A 14,122-nucleotide genomic window follows, 5' to 3' on the forward strand; every position below is an offset into this window, starting at 1 on the left:
TGGCTCCCAGAGAACCAGTTCGGTGCAAAAGCAGTAGGAGATCATAAACCATAAACATAAACCAAGCGCAAGCCAAAAAATTAACAGGGTGGGTGCTGTGTCCCCCAATGATTGGCTTAGAGAAAAGGATTTTACAGTTAGTACACAAAAATCCCTATTTCCCCTACGCCTCATTGGGGGACACAGACCATGGGACGTCCCAAAGCAGTCCTTGGGTGGGGAGTCACATCACAGATCTAACCCCATGTACCAACTGACTACAGTTGCGCTACCGCCGCTTGCAAAATACATCTGCGAGGGACCGTTTGTGCAGAAGTCTGAGAGCGTAAGCTGTATCAAGTTACAGCCTTGCAGACCTCTTGTGCCGACACCTGATGCCAAAAGGCACAAAAAAGAATGTCTACCGACTGAGTAGAGTGTGCCGTAATCCCCATTGGGATAGGCTTGTTTCCTGACACAGTAAGACATCTGAAAAGACAAGTGAGACCATTTGGTATCGTAGCCCTGAAATGGCTAAACGGTGCCCGAGACCCTCAGGAAGCACAGATAGGTCGTCCGACCTACTGAAGGGCGCCGTCTTCTAGATGCACCTTCGGAAAGCCTTTATTATGTCCAGGTGTGAAAGGCTCATTCCACCGGATGTACTGGAGCTGGACAAGAAAAGAGAGAAGGACAAAGTCCTTGTTAAGGTGGAAAGGGAAAAACCACCTTGGGAAAAAACGGAGACCATAGATGATTCGATGACAGCCTTGTCCTGGGGGAAAATCAGGAAAGGAACGGAACTCGACCAAAAAGAGTGGTAGCTCTGAAACTTGGTTGATAGCGCAGCGAGAAGAAACAGACGACTTCAGAGACATCCTGCAACGGTTCGAAAGGCATCTGTTAAAGGGAACCTGTCACCCCCCCAGGCGTTATAAACTAAAAGAGCCACCTTGTGCAGCAGTAATGCTGCATTCTGACAAGGTGGCTCTTTTAGTTATGGGTGCTGTAACTTCCGAAATAATCAGTTTTATTATTTGTCCGAAATACCTGCTCCTTAGTCAAGTGGGCCGGCATTTCCCCCCTGCTTCAGACAGCACACAGCTGTCACTCACATTTTCTTGGCGCCGGGCGCCGCCTCCCCCTCACCGCTGTTTTCAAAAGTACCCGGCGCCTGCGCTTTTATCCCCTGCCTGGTGCAGGCGCAGTGAGTGCTGGCTGTCTTTCCTCATATGCAGCCCAGCTGACTGCGCATGCGCCGCCGCCCTGCTTGTGAATCCCAGCCCCGCAGTGACTTATGATTTATTCACATTGCGGGGCTGGGATTCCCAAGAAGGGAGGCGGCGCATGCGCAGTCAGCTGGGCTGCATATGAGGAAAGACGGCCAGCACTCACTGCGCCTGCACCAGGCAGGGGATAAGAGCGCAGGCGCCGGGTACTTTTGAAAACAGCGGCGAGGAGTAGGCAGCGCCCGGCGCCAAGAAGATGTGAGTGACAGCTGTGTGCTGTCTGAAGCAGGGGGGAAACACCGACCCACTTGACTGAGGAGCAGGCATTTCGGACAATAAAACTGATTATTCGGTAGTTACAGCACCCAGAACTAAAAGAGCCACCTTGTCAGAATGCAGCATTACTGCTGCACAAGGTGGCTCTTTTAGTTTATAACGCCTGGGGGGGGGGGGGGGATGACAGGTTCCCTTTAAAGCGCACCCGGGACCATATAAAGGTTGCAGGGCTCTGAATGCAAGATATAGGAGGATACCACATGGGAGACCCCCTGAAAGAAAATGCTCACTTAAGGAATGGAAGTACTTCTGAGCTGGAATAAAACAGATAAGGCCAAGATCTGGAATTTGAGAGAGGGAGAGAGAGAGAGAAAAAAAAAAAAAAAAGAAAAAAAAGAAAAGCTGAGCGCCAAATCTGATTCCAGACCAGTTTGGAGAATTTCCCAAATTGGAGGGTACAGAGAAGACATGAGGACGTCCTGACAAAAAAACGGACGCTGGCAGAGCAGATTTGGATGATCCGGCAGTCGCCATAGGACATCGACGACTATCTGCACTCAATCTGCATATCACACCAAGTGTGTCCTAACCTGGGCGATAAGGATTACTGGAATCCCCTCTGCTCAGGTCTACCTGAAGACTCTCGGAAGTAAATTAAGCGGGGAAAAAAAGCAGGTGCTGAAGATGAAGCCGCGGAGAGACTCGTGTATGCTCCTTGATGGTCTATAGATCCCAAGACCGAGCTCTGAAGTGGAATACCTTGGCGCTCAATCTTGAAGCCATCCGATCCACGCCCGGAGTCCTTAGATGAATACATTTCTGTCGAAAGGCCTTCCATTGTCCCAAGGCGAGACCTTGACGGCTACAAAAAAACTGCCGCCTGGGATATGGACTGCTGAAAATACTGAGTGGTTCCTATCTGCCCATTGGGCAATATGGGCTACCTCATGCATGGCCACCCTGCTGTGGTTACCCCCTTTAATGATTGATACATGCAACAGCTGTGGCTTTATCCGATAGAATTCTGATGGGGTGACTCGGCAGGAGATAATGGAACTGTTGCAGGGCTATCCTGATTGCTCAGATTTCCCAGACATTAATCGGAAGGCTCGACTCCCGAGTTGATCAGCGCCCCTGAGCCATGAGGTGCCCAAGACTACTCCCCAGTCAAGGAGACTGACATCGGTAGACACTACTAGCCATTAAACCGGGAGAAAATATTTCCACTGGAAGAGAGAAGGCCTCAATGTTCATCACCTGAGAGGCTGCCTGATCCGCCGGAGCATGCAGCATCGGCGATCAAGGAAGAAAACGGGTTCATGCTGCAGGGGACAGAGTCAGCTGAATGAAAAAGAACGATCATTTCGATTGCGGTCACCATTTTGCCCCAGTGCCGTCACAGCAAACCAGATAGAATGATCGAGTGAGTGGTTAAGTGCGTGGGCTCCGTGTTAGAAAAGACTCGGACCTTGTGTTGAGGGGGAATCACTAACCCTCGGAGGCATCCAGGGTCATTCCTTAAAAGGATATCCATTGGGCTGGAACGAGGGGAGCCTGTATACATTTATCCACGAGCTCAGGGGAGGAAGAGTATCGCCAGAGATGCAAAGACCCCTGATGAGAAGGTCGTCTGAGTAGGGCAGAAAGATCACGCCTCGAGAGTGCAAGATGGACATGACAGCCGTCATGACCTTCGAGAGCACGATGTGAACTGAAAATGCTGTTAGGGGATGGCAAAGCACAGGATTGTTTAGAGAGGGGAAATTCGAATATGTAGAAAAAAACATCCCGTTGTCGATGGATGTTAGAAGCGTCCCTCTTATCGACGAGTGACCATGATCCTTTGGTAGGATCTGATGCCAAGACTCCAGATTGCAAGGCTGTAGTACTAACCACTGAAACAACGTGCTGCATTAGAGATGGATGAATTATCCCAGTCAGGCTGGTGAAGACCCTGACTGATAGAGGAAGGATAATGAAGGGACTGTATCGCTGGTCAGTGATGCCATGGGCTGCGTCAGCGACAAAGACCACACTGGGGGAGGGGGAGGTATAGTGTAGTCTAGATCCCAGCCTCAGTAAAATGAGGCTGTAAGACAGAATACCTCATGACCTGTTAATCTCATGAATCCTTTGCAGGAAAAAAAAAAACCGTGCCTCAGGGTTAGAGCACTTACCCAGGGCTGTTGCCCAATGGTGCTGCAGGTCCGATAAACTAAGGTGGGATTTTGATCCCAGGACCCCATGCAGCCAAAGTACTGAGTGAACGTCAAACAGATTAGAGTAGAACACCTTGAGCCCCTCGTAAATCTATGGTGTCCGAAAAAGGATTTTTTTTTGCACACAGAGTCCGTTTTCTATTCAATGAGCCATAAAAAAAGAAACACCTTCTGAACGTGATGGCATCCGCCGCTGATGGCTAGCTGCGCTGCACTGCCTCCAAAAAGGCGACCAGGATACCATGGCTTTAGCTACCCCTGCCGCGGCATACGATGGATAGTGCTGAACCAGAGGTCTTAAAGACGGAGCGAGTCAGTCTCTGACAGTCTGTGGGTGATGATCCATCCGGCCAGGATAGGATTCTGAATACCGAAACGAATACTAGTGGGTTCACCGCAGGAGATTCAGCTCAATCTTTCCACAGATCAAAACAGGGGCGTACCACGCCTCAAGAGGGTGCTGACCCTTCAGATGTTTAACACGTTGCTCTCAGCGCTGGTTAAGTATAACCCAGACCTCCGGGTGAATGGTAAACGCTGTTATGAGAGCGATTAGTCCTCTTGAAGGGCATTGTGTGTTCTGGGACAGAACCGCAATCCTCGTCAACCTTTAGAGTCTGATTGACGGGCTCAATAAGAGAGTCCCTCATTTTCTGGAACTCTGGTGAGTGCAGATCCGGGAAAACATCCAACTCAAACTCAGAGTCTTGTTCTGCAAATCACTAGTGAGGGAGAGCGAGAAACAGACCTCACGGACGCCAAACTGTCGCCCCTGTCAGTCGGCCCCAGAAATGCGTCCTCGCTGCCAGAGTAAGCCCCCCCCCCCTGCCAGCGTCGCCGCAGACCGCCTGTCCAGTGCCGCTGCTGGTCTAGGACCATGGTACAGGGAGAAAGGGGTCACCCTCAATCCACCATCCTTTTAATAGGGAGGTAGAGAGGGACTTACACCTCGGACGAAGCCGGGGACTAAATTTTTGCGACGGCGCGTTACCTCAGGTGTTAAGCTGTCAGTTCCGGAGGATTCAGCTTACCCGGGACCTGCTCTTGTGTCCCCAGGGAAGGTGTCGGTGTCCTCACGGCTCGCAGCGCTTCTGTCAGCTCTGCTGTTACTGTCACCGCTGTCAGAAGGCCGGCTCCGTTCCTGAGGTGTAGAAAGATGGCCGCCGAGAGCAGGAGGGGCGCCTCACGTTTAGGACGAGAAGCGTCAGAAGTGTGGGTAGCGCCGGCTGCGGTGGGCGGAGCCATGAAAAACACGGCCTAGGCCAACTAGAAGCTGGGGACTAAATTTGTGAAGCCTGCCAGAAATGAACGCTGCCCACGGCGCAAACAGATGAATAAAGTGGTGTAAAACGCCGCTGGACGCCGTGACACCGCTCCCCCAGGGACCAGGACCCCGTCTCTGCGACCAGATGGTGCCAGCCGCAGTCATTCTCACATTTTGAGGTGATGTAGCAGAGCTGGTGCAGACCTGTTGCATTGTGGCTGGTCTTTGGATCCCCCCCCCACCCCCCATAGTCAGGGGGGTGGAGAGGGACTTTCTGCCTCCTTGCATCATCCGCTTTCAATCAGTGGTGATGCAGTGGGGGCTGCACGGATGCCATAGTGGGCCCTCTGTTGTCCATGGAACAGGGCAGAATGTCCGGCATTAGGCCTGGCTCCAGGAGAGGATAGATAGAGGCGACACTATGTGCTAGCCTTTTGCTTGTGTGGGGAGATCAGGACCGTGAAGGAACCGTCACCTCTGCAGTGAGCTCAGGCACCCCACGTCGCAGGAGAGGGTACGGGGAGGAACTCTCCGCATTCTCGCCTGTTGATTCGGGGGAGATCGGAGCCTTGAAAGGAACCGTTACCCCCTTCACTCCGTTAATTCAAAAATAAAAGGTTACAGAAAAGTAAAAATTAAATAAGAACGTTGGGGTCTGAACCAGACCCAAGTGCCTCCTACAGACACTAAGCAAGAACTGGTTCTCTGGGAGCCAGCAGGAGGGTGTATACTGCAGGGGAGGAGAGAACTCTTTGTTTCAACTTAGTGTCCTCATAGTGGCAGCAGCATAACACCCACGGTCTGTGTCCCCCAATGAGGTGAAGGAGAAATAAAGGTCTGGTTAATTAAGATAAAATGTTGGGTCGTGACTCCTTTATTGGGAGACACAGGAAAGCATGGGTGTATGCTGCTGCCACTAGGCAGAAAAAAGGCCAACTCCTCCCCATCAGGCTACACCCACCCAGAGAACTAACCAGTTTTGGTTAGTGTCCAAGGAAGTCAGACACGGGTCCATGTTCAGACCAGTCTCTACCATCTTTTGTTTTACTAACAGTTTCCCTTTTTCTTTCAGATACACCTTGTAACAGTGTGTAAATTCTCACAGTTTTCCCAACTAAGGGACAGATAGAACAGTGTGGCGGCATCCACATCGTCCCCGCTCTAGTCTGAGAGGCGAGACCCTATTCCCTGTAACACTTCACAAGTGTCTCGGGGCGGCTCGTGGTGGAGTGTCCTGCCTTTCGGCCCCAGTGTCCCCCCCTAGCGTCCCTCCCATCATCCATGGTTGGCACCTTCTGGGACCATGACTGTGTGGGAGGGAAGACGTACCCATTCCAGCGACCCCCTCACCCAGGAATTCCTGATGCAGTCTTCAAAACTATGAAGTAGGAGTCGGGACCACATCTGGAACCAGTTACCTCTCCCTTCCAGTCACTTCATGGCGGCGAGGGCTCCACAGGATCAAAGGAAAATGTTGATAAAAGATGTGGCACAGGTGCCCTACTGCTGGATAGCGCCCCAGTTTATTACCGTCCCTTCTCGGCCTTTTTTTTTCCCTTCAAGATAGCGCCCCGTTTATTTTTGTCCGACAAAGCAATTTCCACATTTAGGCCCCAGCTTCAGACTAGTTCCATTCTACGATTAGGGCACACACGTTAGCCAGAGTGGCGGAAACTTCCTCGTGTCTTTTTTTTTCCAGCTAATCACGGAAGTTTTCACTGTCTCTCCAGCGCGGACTCACGACAATGGCCACAAAACATCTCTTTCCAACACCATAGAGTTAATGGACATATCATTCCCATACCATAGAGACTACAGGACATGTCTCCCCAGGGAGTTTATGGGTTAAGTTTATGTCTCCCCTCACACTAAGACTATGGCCAGCGTCACACTCAGCGTATGAAGATACGGTCCGTTTTTTAAGGCCGTAATACGCAGAAATGTTCCAAAAATAGTGATCCGTATGTCATCCGTAGGCAGGGTGTGGCAGTGTATTTTGCGCATGGCATCCTCCGTATGTAATCCGTATGGCATCCGTACTGCGATATTTTCTTGCAGGCTTGCAAAACCGACATCTAATGGATTTATGGGCTCAAATGTTCATTAAAACATACATACATATACATACACATATAGATATATATATATACATATATATACATATATACACACACACATACATTACAGACCAAAAGTTTGGACACATCTTCTCACTTAAAGATTTTTCTGTATTTTCATGACTATGAAAATTGTAAATTCACATTGAAGGCATCAAAACTATGAGTTAACACGTGTGGAATTAAAGTGTGAAACAACTGAAAATGTGTCTTAAATTCTAGGTTCTTCAAAGTAGCCACCTTTTGCTTTGATGACTGATTTGCACACTTTTGGCATTCTCTTGATGAGCTTAAGGAGGTTGTCACCGGAAATGGTCTTCCAACAATCTTGAAGGAGTTCCCAGAGATGCTTAGCACTTGTTGGCCCTTTTGCCTTCACTCTGTGGTCCAGCTGACCCCAAACCATTGGGTTCAGGTCTGGCGACTGAAGGCCAGGTCATCTGGCGTAGCACCCCACCACTCTCCTTCTTGGTCAAATAGCCCTTACACATCCTGGAGGTGTGTTTTGGGTCATTGTCCTGTTGAAAAATAAATGATGGTCCAACTAAACGCAAACCGGATGGAATAGCATGCCGCTGCAAGATGCTGTGGTAGCCATGCTGGTTCAGTATGCCTTCAATTTTGAATAAATCCCCAACAGTGTCACCAGCAAAGCCCCCCCACACCATCACACCTCCTCCTCCATGCTTCACGGTGGGAACCAGGCATGTAGAGTCCATCCGTTCACCTTTTCTGCATCACACAAAGACACGGTGGTTGGAACCAAAGATCTCAAATTTGGACTCATCAGACCAAAGCACAGATTTCCACTGGTCTAATGTCCATTCCTTGTGTTCTTTAGCCCAAACAAGTCTCTTCTGCTTGTTGCCTGTCCCTACCAGTGGTTTCCTAGCAGCTATTTTACCATGAAGGCCTGCTGCACAAAGTCTCCTCTTAACAGTTGTTGTAGATATGTGTTTGCTGCTAGAACTCTGTGTGGCATTGACCTGGTCTCTAATCTGAGCTGTTGTTAACCTGCGATTTCTGAGGCTGGTGACTCGGATAAACTTATCCTCAGAAGCAGAGGTGACTCTCGGTCTTCCTTTCCTGGGGCGGTCCTCATGTGAGCCAGTTTCTTTGTAGCGCTTGATGGTTTTTGCCACTGCACTTGGGGACACGTTCAAAGTTTTCCCAATTTTTCAGACTGACTGACCTTCATTTCTTAAAGTAATGATGGCCACTCGTTTTTCTTTACTTAGCTGCTTTTTTCTTGCCAAATTCTAACAGTCTATTCAGTAGGACTATCAGCTGTGTATCCACCAGACTTCTGCACAACACAACTGATGGTCCCAACCCCATTTATGAGGCAAGAAATCCCACTTATTAAACCTGACAGAGCACACCTGTGATGTGAAAACCATTCCTGGTGACTACCTCTTGAAGCTCATCAAGAGAATGCCAAGAGTGTGCAAAGCAGTCATCAAAGCAAAAGGTGGCTACTTTGAAGAACCTAGAATATAAGACAATTTCAGTTGTTTCACACTTTTTGTTAAGTATATAATTCCACATGTGATAATTCATAGTTTTGATGCCTTCAGTGTGAATGTACAATTTTCAGTCATGAAAATATAGAAAAATCTTTAAATGAGAAGGTGTGTCCAAACTTTTGGTCTGTACTATATATATATATATATATATATATATATATATATATATATATATATATATATATATATATATATATATATATATATATATATATTGTCTAAGGGGTACTTCTGTCTGTCTGTCCTCAACTTCCGTCACGGTTATTCATTAGCTGATTGGTCTCGCCAGCTGCCTGTCATGGCTGCCGCGACCAATCAGCGACGGGCACAGTCCAATTAGTCCCTCCCTACTCCCCTGCAGTCAGTGCCCGGCGCCCGCTCCATACTCCCCGCAGTCGCGGCTCACACAGGGTTAATGCCAGCGGTAACGGACCGCGTTATGCCGCAGGTAACTCCCTCCGTTACTGCCGCTATAAACCCTGTGTGACCACGTTTTTACTATTGACGCAGCCTATGCAGCGTCAATAATAAAAGGATCTAATGTTAAAAATTAAAAAAAAATAAAATAAAAAAAAAAAATCATTGTATACTCCCCTTCCGCCGCCTTTCCCGTTCCTCGCCACCCTCCGGTAACCGCTGTGTGCAAGCGGCAGGTTCCGGTAGCAGGGATCGTATGCCAGAAGGACCTGCCATGACGTCACGGACATGTGTCCGCGACGTCTTCACACTCTGGGACCGGAAGCTGCCGCCTGTACCGCGCACAGACGACAGAACTGCAAGTATGGTGAGTATGTTAGAACTACAAGGGGCCCTCGGATCGGAAGGTGAGTATATGTTTATTTGTTAACCTGTGACATACGTGGCTGGGCAATATACTACGTAGCTGGGCAATATACTACGCGGCTCTGTGCTGTATACTACGTCACTGGGCAATATATATGTGTATATGTGTGTGTGTGTGTGTGTGTGTGTGTGTGTGTGTGTGTGTGTGCACGCACGCACACACAATTGCCGGCTTTTCCTTTCTCCTTCACAAACCCGACATGATATGAGAGATGGTTTACATACAGTAAACCATCTCATATCCTTTTTTGGGGGATATTCCACACTACTACTGTTAGTAGTGTGTATGTGCAAAATTTGGGCGCTGTAGCTGGTAAAATAAAGGGTTAAATCACGGAAAACATTGGCGTGGGCTCCCGCGCAATTTTCTCCGCCAGAGTGGTAAAGCCAGTGACAGGGTTACAGAACGAGGGTCTTCAGGTGGATTAAGAGTCTAATAAAATATTACAACACCCTGTGTCTTTATTTCATTAAAGGACTTGGTAATAATGTGTGTGTTTTATTAACCATTTCATACTATTGGATTAATAAAGGATAGGTGTCATAATTGACGCCTCTCCAATATTAATCTGTCTTAATAGCAAGGTGACATTAACCCTTCATTACCCCATATCCCATCGCTACAGGGGAGTGGGAAGAGAGGCCAAGTGCCAGAATAGGAGCATCTTCCAGATGTGCCTTTTCTGGGGTGGCTGGGGGCAGATGTTTGTAGCCGGGGGGGGCAATAACCATGGACTTTCTCTAGGCTATTAATATCTGCCCTCAGTCACTGGCTTTACCACTCTGGCGGAGAAAATTGCGCGGGAGCCTATTCCAATTTTTTCCACGATTTAACACTCTAATTTAATAGCTAGACACACCAAATTGTACACACGGACACTTGGAACATTGCTAATGAGGAATATGTAATAAAATAAGGGATATGAGATGGTATACTGTATGTAAACCACGTCTCATATCCTGTCGGGTTTGGGAAGGAGATAGCAAAAGCCGACAATTGAATTACCGGCTTTTATGCTATCTAGCGCTGAAGTAAAAAAAAAAATATATATATAAAAATATATTATATATATATATATATATATATATATATATATATATATATATATATTATAATATATTTTTATATATATTTTTTTTTTGTCTAAGGGTTTTTCCGTCTGTCCTGGAAATCCCGCGTCTCTGATTAGCCAGGCCTCGACCAATCAGCGACGGGCACAGCATGGCGACGATGATGTCATAAAGGTTGCCTCGACCAATCAGCAAGGGGCACAGTCTGCCGCGAATTTGCCTCGACCAATCAGCGACGGGCACAGTATTGACGTAGATGTCATAATGGTTGCCATGGCGACGATGTCAAAGGTTTCCTCGACCAATCAGCGACGGGCACAGTCTGCCGCGAATTCTGGAATCATCATTGTCCATATACTAAGGGGACATGCATATTCTAGAATACCCGATGCGTTAGAATCGGGCCACAATCTAATATATATATATATATATATATATACACATATACATATACACACACACACACACACACACCTATTCTATGTGTACACATTTATTCTACCTATTCTATTCTGTCAGTGTGATTGTACTGTACACTGCACTGAATTACCGGCTTTTCTATAGAACATCGCTGCGTATTTCTCGCAAGTCACATGCATGGTCCGTGTGTAATCAGTAATTTTCTCGCCCCCATAGATTTTCATTGGCGATTTTTTCGCGCAATACGGTGACAAACGCAGCATGCTGCGATTTTCTACGGCCGTACAAGACCGTATAATACGGATCAGTAAAATACGGCAGATAGGAGCTGGGCCATAGAGAATCATTGTACCGTATGCAATCCGTATTTTCTGCACCTCTCATACGTCTGTAAAACTCGCTAGTGTGACGCCGGCCTATTAGTGTCTTTATGGAATTGGTCCTTGCATTGACTGCAGGAACCCAAACATGAAAGTCTCTCAGGAACCCCCCACTGCCAGGGATAAAAGCGTACCCCCTCCTCCAAGTAGGTTTCCTCCCGATCTCTCGTAGTAGAGACCTGACCAAGGCATCTTAGTCGTTGGCAGAGGTCTCCACACATCTGACTGATTAATCCTCCGTCCCTGCAGCTCTGATCATTTCCCTACATGTTTCAGAAGCAAGCAGTCATGACAGACCTCACATAGGTCCAGGAAGCGAGCACAATCCAGCTCCACGTCTGGATCCCCTCTGCTCCCTCATCATCCATTTACAGGAACTGGAGGCTTTTTGCCAAGAAGAGTGAGCAGCTTTACCATCTGAGAAAATAAAGAACCTCATCCACAACTACCACAAAAGACTTCAAGCTGTCATTGATGTTAGAGGGGACAACACACAGTAATAAGAAATGGGGTATGTGAACTTTTGATCAGGGTCATGTGGATGTTTTGTGTTGTCATTATGATTTAAAAAGAGAAAACACAGTAGTCTGACAATAAATGGCTTCACCAACCACGAGCCATGAGTGGAGGAAATGTTGTGGTGTTATCATTCATATTCTCTGTAAAAAGGCTAATAAATCAAAAATTCTGCTGGGTGTGTAAACTTCTGAGCACAACTGTATCTCTGGTTTCACATTCCTGCATTCAGGTATTCGCCTTTTTCCATCCTTCCAGGGCCGTCACCTATCTCGTACTGTGACGGACCGACTGTTTCCATATGCTTCAAGATGAAGCATCTGATGCCGCAGCCTGGGCCCACCATACTAGGCAAGGACCTCATTAAGGCTGTGTCTCTTGATGAATCTCATTCGGTGAGAGAACTTTGCCTATCAGGACGTGAGAGCTCGTCCTTAAGCTGGTTCTTTTCTGCTTACAACGTGACCAGTAGTTTCCATCTCCAGAGACAGGGAAGGATCTTCTCTTCAGAGCCTTCCCTTCAGATGAGCGGTCGTTACTGCTCCCTTGTAGACGTTATCACGCCTATTTCACCTGTGTGTGGAATTTTACCATGGAAAGACCTTGGCGCCCATGGAGAAGAGTCTTCGGTCCTTCTAGTGATATTGCCTCTTCGGTGTCCATCTCCCTGCCTCTTCCCCTCTTCTTCAGCGTGTTCACCAAATTCAGTTGACATTGAAACAACTCTTGCCTTTCATTGTAAGGAACACGATGGGCCGTCCCCAGATCGTACCTTACTTTCTACTCCCTTGGGTGAAGCAAATCTGACCGGGAGGAGCCAATCACTTTGCCTATTGGTGGTAGGCTGTGTCCATGGATACTTTTACTCAGCTTGCAGAGCTGTATACGAGGAGCTTACAGCCCAGGGACACTTTTAAAGACCAAGAATCTTCCCTTCGACCAACCCTTCGAAGTTCAGGGTCCACCTTATCCGCATGAGCCGTGACTTATATCCAGAGCGGAACACTAAACAAGACAATCTGGTGTTCTTTCAACTGAACTCAATGTTCCTTTTCTCAGTCCTGCTCATCTCATGGGCCCTTCTTCATCCTCCAGATTTCTCAGCCCCTTAGTTTGCATCAGGACACAGAGGCAGCAGACTATAAGGCCGCTGGGTCTCTCCAACCAGGGTGTTTAACTAAATCATAGCAAGGCGTCCACCGTTTTCCCGCCAGAGCAGCACGGTGGGTCAGTGGTTAGCACTGCAGCCTTGCAGCACTGGGGTTCTGGATTCAATCCCACCAAGGACAACATCTGCAAGGAGTTTGTATGTTCTCTCCCTGTTTGCGTGGGTTTCCTCCGGGTTCTCTGGTTTCCTCCCACATTCCAAAGACATACTGATAGGGAATTTAGATTGTGAGCCCCATCGGGGACAGCGATGAAACGGTGTGTAAACTGTAAAGCGCTGCGGAATATGTTAGCGCTATATTAAAATAAAATTATTATTATATGTCTGGTTGCAAAGGGTCCTGAGCCTGGTTGCACTCCTTCCTTGTAAAGCCGTTACCTCCCTTCCTTCTCTAGGCATTTCATACTTTTTTCCTCCCATCGTCTATTTTCAATCAGGATCTTGCCAGGAACAGAGTGAGGTAAAGACCTATTCCACTTAGGATCACAACAGTGGGAGTTTCACGGGCTGTTAGATCGCTTCTTCGTCTTCAGTCCACACCTTCTCCTAGTGCTACACGGTTCTCGTCTATTCTTTAGCGATCACCAATCTGGATTAGGGACGTCCCTCCTGCAGCAGTGGACCAACCTTACATTTTTGAGTACCTGTCTCTCTTCCCACACTAAGGACTGCTTTATGATATCCTATGGTTTACAGTGTCCCCCAATGACGCAATAGAGAAAAGAAGATTTTGGGTACTTTCCGTAAAATCTTTTTCTCTGAGCCTTCATTGGGGGACACGACACCCGCTCCCTGTTTGAGCCATTGTGGGTTACATTTAGGGTAATCTACTTTAACCCCTTTCCCCAGTTTTCTCCCAAACTGGTTGGTTCTCTCCCAGATGGTGGGTATATACTGCTGGGGAGGAGTAAGCTTTATTCTGCACAGTGTCAGCAGCTTACACTCATGGTTTCCTGTGTCCCCAAAAGAAGGTTCCAAGAAACAGATTTTACGACAAGTATCCAAAATCTTTCTTTGTACACAGTCGCAACAGGAGCTGAAAACAGCAAATCGTTGTTGGTGTCAGGTGTCCACCAACTCCAAGGATAAATCAGCAATACGAGTGGTGGACAAT

General features: G+C 47.7%; 1 protein-coding gene across 1 annotated transcript in view; it reads right to left on the reverse strand.

Annotated features, from left to right (window-relative positions):
- LOC143786214 (piwi-like protein 1) overlaps window positions 1-14,122 on the reverse strand; it is a 97,477-nt gene that overhangs the window by 53,558 nt on the left and 29,797 nt on the right. The window lies entirely within an intron of this gene.

This window comes from Ranitomeya variabilis, chromosome 7, assembly GCF_051348905.1.
Source record: "Ranitomeya variabilis isolate aRanVar5 chromosome 7, aRanVar5.hap1, whole genome shotgun sequence".
NCBI classification, from domain to species: domain Eukaryota; kingdom Metazoa; phylum Chordata; class Amphibia; order Anura; family Dendrobatidae; genus Ranitomeya; species Ranitomeya variabilis.